At 33.1% G+C, this 10,225-nt stretch overlaps 3 non-coding genes across 3 annotated transcripts; all 3 read left to right on the forward strand.

The window, feature by feature from the left end:
• Positions 1 to 649: 649 nt before the first annotated feature.
• On the forward strand, positions 650 to 723 carry TRNAI-AAU (transfer RNA isoleucine (anticodon AAU)). The gene has a single exon. It is a non-coding gene; the product is annotated as a tRNA-Ile (tRNA).
• A 577-nt stretch (positions 724 to 1,300) lies between these two features.
• On the forward strand, positions 1,301 to 1,374 carry TRNAF-AAA (transfer RNA phenylalanine (anticodon AAA)). The gene has a single exon. It is a non-coding gene; the product is annotated as a tRNA-Phe (tRNA).
• Positions 1,375 to 2,163: 789 nt separating this feature from the next.
• On the forward strand, positions 2,164 to 2,237 carry TRNAI-AAU (transfer RNA isoleucine (anticodon AAU)). Its single transcript has one exon. It is a non-coding gene; the product is annotated as a tRNA-Ile (tRNA).
• Positions 2,238 to 10,225: the final 7,988 nt, after the last annotated feature.

A 10,225-nucleotide genomic window follows, 5' to 3' on the forward strand; every position in this document is an offset into this window, starting at 1 on the left:
GATAATATGAAAGTTAATTCATATTAAACAGCTGAAATTAAGCTTTCCAAATCTCCCAGTTGAACTATCATTAGCACTGCTTCCTGTGCTGGTCCTCCAGAAGATGTGCAAATTGGCCTGTTAGCTCAGTTGGTTAGAGCGTGGTGCTAATAACACCAAGGTCACCGGTTCGATCCCTGTACAGGCCAAGTTTAATTCTTTGAAAAAAGATGAATTTTTCTTGTGTCTCATTTTGGACTGTTTATCTCCTTGGATCAAACGCTGCTTGAAGGATTGGATGAATACATTTGATATAATTATAGAATTAATTACTATTCTTAAAGCGCCTGGAATATCTATTAATGGTTCTAAGTTCTAACGCCATGTAACTAAATCTCTTATTTATTGGAATTTATTGAGATCATTTTTGTTTAGTCTTGTTGATATTATATAAAGATACTAAAAAAGCGTTAATGGTTCTAAGTTCTAACACTAAGTATGAACATCTCTTTTGTATTGTAATTTTTTTAAGTCATATTAGTTTCTTCATGTTGATAATATATAACAATAACTTCATGGTATACTGCTGAAATGAGGCTTTCCAAATCTCCTGGGTTAACTATCATTTGCCCTTCTTCATATGCTGGACCTCAAGGTAGTTATGCAAAATGGCCTGTTAGCTCAAATGGTTAGAGCATGGTGCTAATAACGCCAAGGTCACAGGTTCGATCCCTGTACAGGCCAAGTTTAATTGTTTGAACAAAGGTGAATTTTTCTTGTGTCTCATTTTGGACTGTTTATCTCCTTGAATCACACGCTGCTTGAAGGATTGGATGGAATCAGTAGCATTTCATCATCTGCTAATTCTTCAAAAGTATTCTATATATTTAGTGAGCCTATTAGTTTAGTCTGTTAGAGCATGAAGGTAAAAACGCAAAGGACATAATTTCAATCAGTCTCCAAGCCAATACTTGATGCTCCTTTAATGTTGAAAATAGTATTTTCTTCTGTATCATGTTTACCTCCATATTTCCTTTGCGCAGAAGCTGATAGAATGATTAGATGAATCAATTGAATATAGGTGATGAATATTTATTTATTGCTAAACCACGTGGAAAAAACGTTACTGGTTCAAAATTCTAACACTAAGTATGGAAATCTCTTTTGTATTGCAATTTTTTTGAAGTCATATTAGATTCTTCATGTTGATAATATGAAAGTTAATTCATATTAAACATCTGAAATTAAGCTTTCCAAATCTCCCGGTTGAACTATCATTAGCACTGCTTCCTGTGCTGGTCCTCCAGAAGATGTGCAAATTGGCCTGTTAGCTCAGTTAGTTAGAGCGTGGTGCTAAAAACACCAAGGTCACAGGTTTGATCCCTGTACAGGCCAAGTTTAATTCTTTGAAAAAAGATGAATTTTTCTTGTGTCTCATTTTGGACTGTTTATCTCCCCGGATCAAACGCTCCTTGAAGGATTGGATGAATACATTTGATATAATTATAGAATTAATTACTATTCTTAAAGCGCCTGGAATATCTATTAATGGTTCTAAGTTCTAACGCCAAGTAACTAAATCTCTTATTTATTGCAATTTATTGAGATCTTTTTTGTTTAGTCTTGTTGATAATATATAAAGATACTATGAATGTAAACAGCTGAATATAAGCTTTCCAACTATCCCGGATTAACAATCAGTAGGACTTCATCATCTGCTTCATCTTCAATAGTATGCTATATATTTAGTGACTCTATTAGTTTAGTCTGTTAGAGCATGAAGTTAAATACGCCAAGGACATACTTTCACTCAGTCTCCAAGCCAATACTTGATGCTCCTTTAATGTTGAAAATAGATGTATTTTCTACTGTATCATGTTTATCTCTATATTTCCTTTGAGGAGAAGCTGATAAAATGATTAGATGAATCAATTCAATATAGGTGATGAATATTTATGTATTGCTTAACCACATGGAAAAAACGTTAATGGTTCTAAGTTCTAACACTAAGTATGAAAATCTCTTTTGTATTGTAATTTTTTTAAGACATATTAGTTTCTTCATGTTGATAATATATAACAATAACTTCATGGTAAACTGCTGAAATTAAGCTTTCCAAATTTCCTGGGTTAACTATCATTTGCCCTTCTTCATTTGCTGGACCTCCAGGTAGATGTGCAAAATGGCCTGTTAGCTCAGATGGTTAGAGCGTGGTGCTAATAACGCCAAGGTCACAGGTTCGATCCCTGTACAGGCCAAGTTTAATTGTTTGAACAAAGATGAATTTTTCTTGTGTCTCATTTTGGACTGTTTATCTCCTTGAATCACACGCTGCTTGAAGGATTGGATGGAATCAGTAGCATTTCATCATCTGCTAATTCTTCAAAAGTATTCTATATATTTAGTGAGCCTATTAGTTTAGTCTGTTAGAGCATGAAGTAAAAAACGCAAAGGACATAATTTCAATCAGTCTCCAAGCCGATACTTGATGCTCCTTTAATGTTGAAAATAGATGTATTTTCTTCTGTATCCTGTTTACCTCTATATTTCCTTTGCGCAGAAGTTGATAGAATGATTAGATGAATCAATTGAATATAGGTGATGAATATTTATTTATTGCTAAAGCACGTGGAAAAAACGTTACTGGTTCAAAATTCTAACACTGAGTATGGAAATCTCTTTTGTATTGCAATTTTTTTGAAGTCATATTAGTTTCTTCATGTTGATAATATGAAAGTTAATTCATATTAAACAGCTGAAATTAAGCTTTCCAAATCTCCCGGTTGAACTATCATTAGCACTGCTTCCTGTGCTGGTCCTCCGGAAGATGTGAAATTTGGCCTGTTAGCTCCGGTGGTTAGAGCGTGGTGCTAATAACGCCAAGGTCACAGGTTCGATCACTGTACAGGCCAAGTTTAATTCTTTGAAAAAAGATGAATTTTTCTTGTGTCTCATTTTGGACTGTTTATCTCCTTGGATCAAACGCTGCTTGAAGGATTGGATGAATACATTTGATATAATTATAGAATTAATTACTATTCTTAAAGCGCCTGGAATATCTATTAATGGTTCTAAGTTCTAACGCCAAGTAACTAAATCTCTTATTTATTGCAATTTATTGAGATCATTTTTGTTTAGTCTTGTTGATAATATATAAAGATACTATGAATGTAAACAGCTGAATATAAGCTTTCCAACTATCCCGGATTAACAATCAGTAGGACTTCATCATCTGCTTCATCTTCAATAGTATGCTATATATTTAGTGACTCTATTAGTTTAGTCTGTTAGAGCATGAAGTTAAAAACGCCAAGGACATACTTTCAATCAGTCTCCAAGCCAATACTTGATGCTCCTTTAATGTTGAAAATAGATGTATTTTCTACTGTATCCTGTTTACCTCTATATTTCCTTTGCGCAGAAGCTGATAGAATGATTAGATGAATCAATTGAATATAGGTGATGAATATTTATTTATTGCTAAACCACGTGGAAAAAACTTTACTGGTTCAAAATTCTAACACTAAGTATGGAAATCTCTTTTGTATTGCAATTTTTTTGAAGTCATATTAGTTTCTTCATGTTGATAATATGAAAGTTAATTCATATTAAACAGCTGAAATTAAGCTTTCCAAATCTCCCAGTTGAACTATCATTAGCACTGCTTCCTGTGCTGGTCCTGCAGAAGATGTGAAATTTGGCCTGTTAGCTCAGTTGGTTAGAGCGTGGTGCTAATAACGCCAAGGTCACAGGTTCGATCACTGTACAGGCCAAGTTTAATTCTTTGAAAAAAGATGAATTTTTCTTGTGTCTCATTTTGGACTGTTTATCTCCTTGGATCAAACGCTGCTTGAAGGATTGGATGAATACATTTGATATAATTATAGAATTAATTACTATTCTTAAAGCGCCTAGAATATCTATTAATGGTTCTAAGTTCTAACGCCAAGTAACTAAATTTCTTATTTATTGCAATTTATTGAGATCTTTTTTGTTTAGTCTTGTTGATAATATATAAAGATACTATGAATGTAAACAGCTGAATATAAGCTTTCCAACTATCCCGGATTAACAATCAGTAGGACTTCATCATCTGCTTCATCTTCAATAGTATGCTATATATTTAGTGACTCTATTAGTTTAGTCTGTTAGAGCATGAAGTTAAAAACGCCAAGGACATACTTTCAATCAGTCTCCAAGCCAATACTTGATGCTCCTTTAATGTTGAAAATAGATGTATTTTCTACTGTATCATGTTTATCTCTATATTTCCTTTGAGGAGAAGCTTATAAAATGATTAGATGAATCAATTCAATATAGGTGATGAATATTTATGTATTGCTTAACCACATGGAAAAAACGTTAATGGTTCTAAGTTCTAACACTAAGTATGAAAATCTCTTTTGTATTGTAATTTTTTTTAAGTCATATTAGTTTCTTCATGTTGATAATATATAACAATAACTTCATGGTAAACTGCTGAAATTAAGCTTTCCAAATCTCCTGGGTTAACTATCATTTGCCCTTCTTCATTTGCTGGACCTCCAGGTAGTTGTGCAAAATGGCCTGTTACCTCAGATGGTTAGAGCGTGGTGCTAATAACGCCAAGGTCACAGGTTTGATCCCTGTACAGGCCAAGTTTAATTGTTTGAACAAAGATGAATTTTTCTTGTGTCTCATTTTGGACTGTTTATCTCCTTGAATCACACGCTGCTTGAAGGATTGGATGGAATCAGTAGCATTTCATCATCTGCTAATTCTTCAATAGTATTCTATATATTTAGTGAGCCTATTAGTTTAGTCTGTTAGAGCATGAAGTTAAAAACGCCAAGGACATACTTTCAATCAGTCTCCAAGCCTATACTTGATGCACCTTTAATGTTGAAAATAGATGTATTTTCTACTGTATCATGTGTATCTCTATATTTCCTTTGAGGAGAAGCTGATAAAATGATTAGATGAATCAATTGAATATAGGTGATGAATATTTATTTATTGCTTAACCACATGTAAAAAAACTTTAATGGTTCTAAGTTCTAACACTAAGTATGAAAATCTCTTTTGTATTGTAATTTTTTTTAAGTCATATTAGTTTCTTCATGTTGATAATATATAACAATAACTTCATGGTAAACTGCTGAAATTAAGCTTTCCAAATCTCCTGGGTTAACTATCATTTGCCCTTCTTCATTTGTTGGACCTCAAGGCAGTCATGCAAAATGGCCTGTTAGCTCAGATGGTTAGAGCGTGGTGCTAATAACGCCAAGGTCACAGGTTCGATCTCTGTACAGGCCAAGTTTAATTGTTTGAACAAAGATGAATTTTTCTTGTGTCTCATTTTGGACTGTTTATCTCCTTGAATCACACGCTGCTTGAAGGATTGGATGGAATCAGTAGCATTTCATCATCTGCTAATTCTTCAAAAGTATTCTATATATTTAGTGAGCCTATTAGTTTAGTCTGTTAGAGCATGAAGTTAAAAACGCAAAGGACATAATTTCAATCAGTCTCCAAGCCAATACTTGATGCTCCTTTAATGTTGAAAATAGATGTATTTTCTTCTGTATCATGTTTACCTCTATATTTCCTTTGCGCAGAAGCTGATAGAATGATTAGATGAATCAATTGAATATAGGTGATGAATATTTATTTATTGCTAAACCACGTGGAAAAAACTTTACTGGTTAAAAATTCTAACACTAAGTATGGAAATCTCTTTTGTATTGCAATTTTTTTGAAGTCATATTAGTTTCTTCATGTTGATAATATGAAAGTTAATTCATATTAAACAGCTGAAATTAAGCTTTCCAAATCTCCCGGTTGAACTATCATTAGCACTGCTTCCTGTGCTGGTCCTCCGGAAGATGTGAAATTTGGCCTGTTAGCTCCGGTGGTTAGAGCGTGGTGCTAATAACGCCAAGGTCACAGGTTCGATCACTGTACAGGCCAAGTTTAATTCTTTGAAAAAAGATGAATTTTTCTTGTGTCTCATTTTGGACTGTTTATCTCCTTGGATCAAACGCTGCTTGAAGGATTGGATGAATACATTTGATATAATTATAGAATTAATTACTATTCTTAAAGCGCCTGGAATATCTATTAATGGTTCTAAGTTCTAACGCCAAGTAACTAAATCTCTTATTTATTGCAATTTATTGAGATCATTTTTGTTTAGTCTTGTTGATAATATATAAAGATACTATGAATGTAAACAGCTGAATATAAGCTTTCCAACTATCCCGGATTAACAATCAGTAGGACTTCATCATCTGCTTCATCTTCAATAGTATGCTATATATTTAGTGACTCTATTAGTTTAGTCTGTTAGAGCATGAAGTTAAAAACGCCAAGGACATACTTTCAATCAGTCTCCAAGCCAATACTTGATGCTCCTTTAATGTTGAAAATAGATGTATTTTCTACTGTATCCTGTTTACCTCTATATTTCCTTTGCGCAGAAGCTGATAGAATGATTAGATGAATCAATTGAATATAGGTGATGAATATTTATTTATTGCTAAACCACGTGGAAAAAACTTTACTGGTTCAAAATTCTAACACTAAGTATGGAAATCTCTTTTGTATTGCAATTTTTTTGAAGTCATATTAGTTTCTTCATGTTGATAATATGAAAGTTAATTCATATTAAACAGCTGAAATTAAGCTTTCCAAATCTCCCAGTTGAACTATCATTAGCACTGCTTCCTGTGCTGGTCCTGCAGAAGATGTGAAATTTGGCCTGTTAGCTCAGTTGGTTAGAGCGTGGTGCTAATAACGCCAAGGTCACAGGTTCGATCACTGTACAGGCCAAGTTTAATTCTTTGAAAAAAGATGAATTTTTCTTGTGTCTCATTTTGGACTGTTTATCTCCTTGGATCAAACGCTGCTTGAAGGATTGGATGAATACATTTGATATAATTATAGAATTAATTACTATTCTTAAAGCGCCTAGAATATCTATTAATGGTTCTAAGTTCTAACGCCAAGTAACTAAATTTCTTATTTATTGCAATTTATTGAGATCTTTTTTGTTTAGTCTTGTTGATAATATATAAAGATACTATGAATGTAAACAGCTGAATATAAGCTTTCCAACTATCCCGGATTAACAATCAGTAGGACTTCATCATCTGCTTCATCTTCAATAGTATGCTATATATTTAGTGACTCTATTAGTTTAGTCTGTTAGAGCATGAAGTTAAAAACGCCAAGGACATACTTTCAATCAGTCTCCAAGCCAATACTTGATGCTCCTTTAATGTTGAAAATAGATGTATTTTCTACTGTATCATGTTTATCTCTATATTTCCTTTGAGGAGAAGCTTATAAAATGATTAGATGAATCAATTCAATATAGGTGATGAATATTTATGTATTGCTTAACCACATGGAAAAAACGTTAATGGTTCTAAGTTCTAACACTAAGTATGAAAATCTCTTTTGTATTGTAATTTTTTTTAAGTCATATTAGTTTCTTCATGTTGATAATATATAACAATAACTTCATGGTAAACTGCTGAAATTAAGCTTTCCAAATCTCCTGGGTTAACTATCATTTGCCCTTCTTCATTTGCTGGACCTCCAGGTAGTTGTGCAAAATGGCCTGTTACCTCAGATGGTTAGAGCGTGGTGCTAATAACGCCAAGGTCACAGGTTTGATCCCTGTACAGGCCAAGTTTAATTGTTTGAACAAAGATGAATTTTTCTTGTGTCTCATTTTGGACTGTTTATCTCCTTGAATCACACGCTGCTTGAAGGATTGGATGGAATCAGTAGCATTTCATCATCTGCTAATTCTTCAATAGTATTCTATATATTTAGTGAGCCTATTAGTTTAGTCTGTTAGAGCATGAAGTTAAAAACGCCAAGGACATACTTTCAATCAGTCTCCAAGCCTATACTTGATGCACCTTTAATGTTGAAAATAGATGTATTTTCTACTGTATCATGTGTATCTCTATATTTCCTTTGAGGAGAAGCTGATAAAATGATTAGATGAATCAATTGAATATAGGTGATGAATATTTATTTATTGCTTAACCACATGTAAAAAAACTTTAATGGTTCTAAGTTCTAACACTAAGTATGAAAATCTCTTTTGTATTGTAATTTTTTTTAAGTCATATTAGTTTCTTCATGTTGATAATATATAACAATAACTTCATGGTAAACTGCTGAAATTAAGCTTTCCAAATCTCCTGGGTTAACTATCATTTGCCCTTCTTCATTTGTTGGACCTCAAGGCAGTCATGCAAAATGGCCTGTTAGCTCAGATGGTTAGAGTGTGGTGCTAATAACGCCAAGGTCACAGGTTCGATCTCTGTACAGGCCAAGTTTAATTGTTTGAACAAAGATGAATTTTTCTTGTGTCTCATTTTGGACTGTTTATCTCCTTGAATCACACGCTGCTTGAAGGATTGGATGGAATCAGTAGCATTTCATCATCTGCTAATTCTTCAAAAGTATTCTATATATTTAGTGAGCCTATTAGTTTAGTCTGTTAGAGCATGAAGTTAAAAACGCAAAGGACATAATTTCAATCAGTCTCCAAGCCAATACTTGATGCTCCTTTAATGTTGAAAATAGATGTATTTTCTTCTGTATCATGTTTACCTCTATATTTCCTTTGCGCAGAAGCTGATAGAATGATTAGATGAATCAATTGAATATAGGTGATGAATATTTATTTATTGCTAAACCACGTGGAAAAAACTTTACTGGTTAAAAATTCTAACACTAAGTATGGAAATCTCTTTTGTATTGCAATTTTTTTGAAGTCATATTAGTTTCTTCATGTTGATAATATGAAAGTTAATTCATATTAAACAGCTGAAATTAAGCTTTCCAAATCTCCCGGTTGAACTATCATTAGCACTGCTTCCTGTGCTGGTCCTCCAGAAAATGATAAATTTGGCCTGTTAGCTCAGTTGGTTAGAGCGTGGTGCTAATAACGCCAAGGTCACAGGTTCGATCACTGTACAGGCCAAGTTTAATTCTTTGAAAAAAGATGAATTTTTCTTGTGTCTCATTTTGGACTGTTTATCTCCTTGGATCAAACGCTCCTTGAAGGATTGGATGAATACATTTGATATAATTATAGAATTAATTACTATTCTTAAAGCGCCCGGAATATCTATTAATGGTTCTAAGTTCTAACGCCAAGTACCTAAATCTCTTATTTATTGCAATTTATTGAGATCATTTTTGTTTAGTCTTGTTGATAATATATAAAGATACTATGAATGTAAACAGCTGAATATAAGCTTTCCAACTATCCCGGATTAACAATCAGTAGGACTTCATCATCTGCTTCATCTTCAATAGTATGCTATATATTTAGTGAGACTATTAGTTTAGTCTGTTAGAGCATGAAGTTAAAAACGCCAAGGACATACTTTCAATCAGTCTCCAAGCCAATACTTGATGCATCTTTAATGTTGAAAATAGATGTATTTTCTACTGTATCATGTTTATCTCTATATTTCCTTTGAGGAGAAGCTGATAAAATGATTAGATGAATCAATTGAATATAGGTGATGAATATTTATTTATTGCTTAACCACATGGAAAAAACGTTAATGGTTCTAAGTTCTAACACTAAGTATGAAAATCTCTTTTGTATTGTAATTTTTTTTTAAGTCATATTAGTTTCTTCATGTTGATAATATATAACAATAACTTCATGGTAAACTGCTGAAATTAAGCTTTCCAAATCTCCTGGGTTAACTATCATTTACCCTTCTTCATATGCTGGACCTCCAGGTAGATGTGCAAAATGGCCTGTTAGCTCAGATGGTTAGAGCGTGGTGCTAATAACGCCGAGGTCACAGGTTTGATCCCTGTACAGGCCAAGTTTAATTGTTTGAACAAAGATGAATTTTTCTTGTGTCTCATTTTGGACTGTTTATCTCCTTGAATCACACGCTGCTTGAAGGATTGGATGGAATCAGTAGCTTTCATCATCTGCTAATTCTTCTAAAGTATTCTATATATTTAGTGAGCCTATTAGTTTAGTCTGTTAGAGCATGAAGTAAAAAACGCAAAGGACATAATTTCAATCAGTCTCCAAGCCGATACTTGATGCTCCTTTAATGTTGAAAATAGATGTATTTTCTTCTGTATCATGTTTACCTCTATATTTCCTTTGCGCAGAAGTTGATAGAATGATTAGATGAATCAATTGAATATAGGTGATGAATATTTATTTATTGCTAAAGCACGTGGAAAAAACGTTACTGGTTCAAAA

Source organism: Lissotriton helveticus, chromosome 4_1 (genome assembly GCF_964261635.1).
Source record: "Lissotriton helveticus chromosome 4_1, aLisHel1.1, whole genome shotgun sequence".
In the NCBI taxonomy this organism is placed as follows: Eukaryota; Metazoa; Chordata; class Amphibia; order Caudata; family Salamandridae; genus Lissotriton; species Lissotriton helveticus.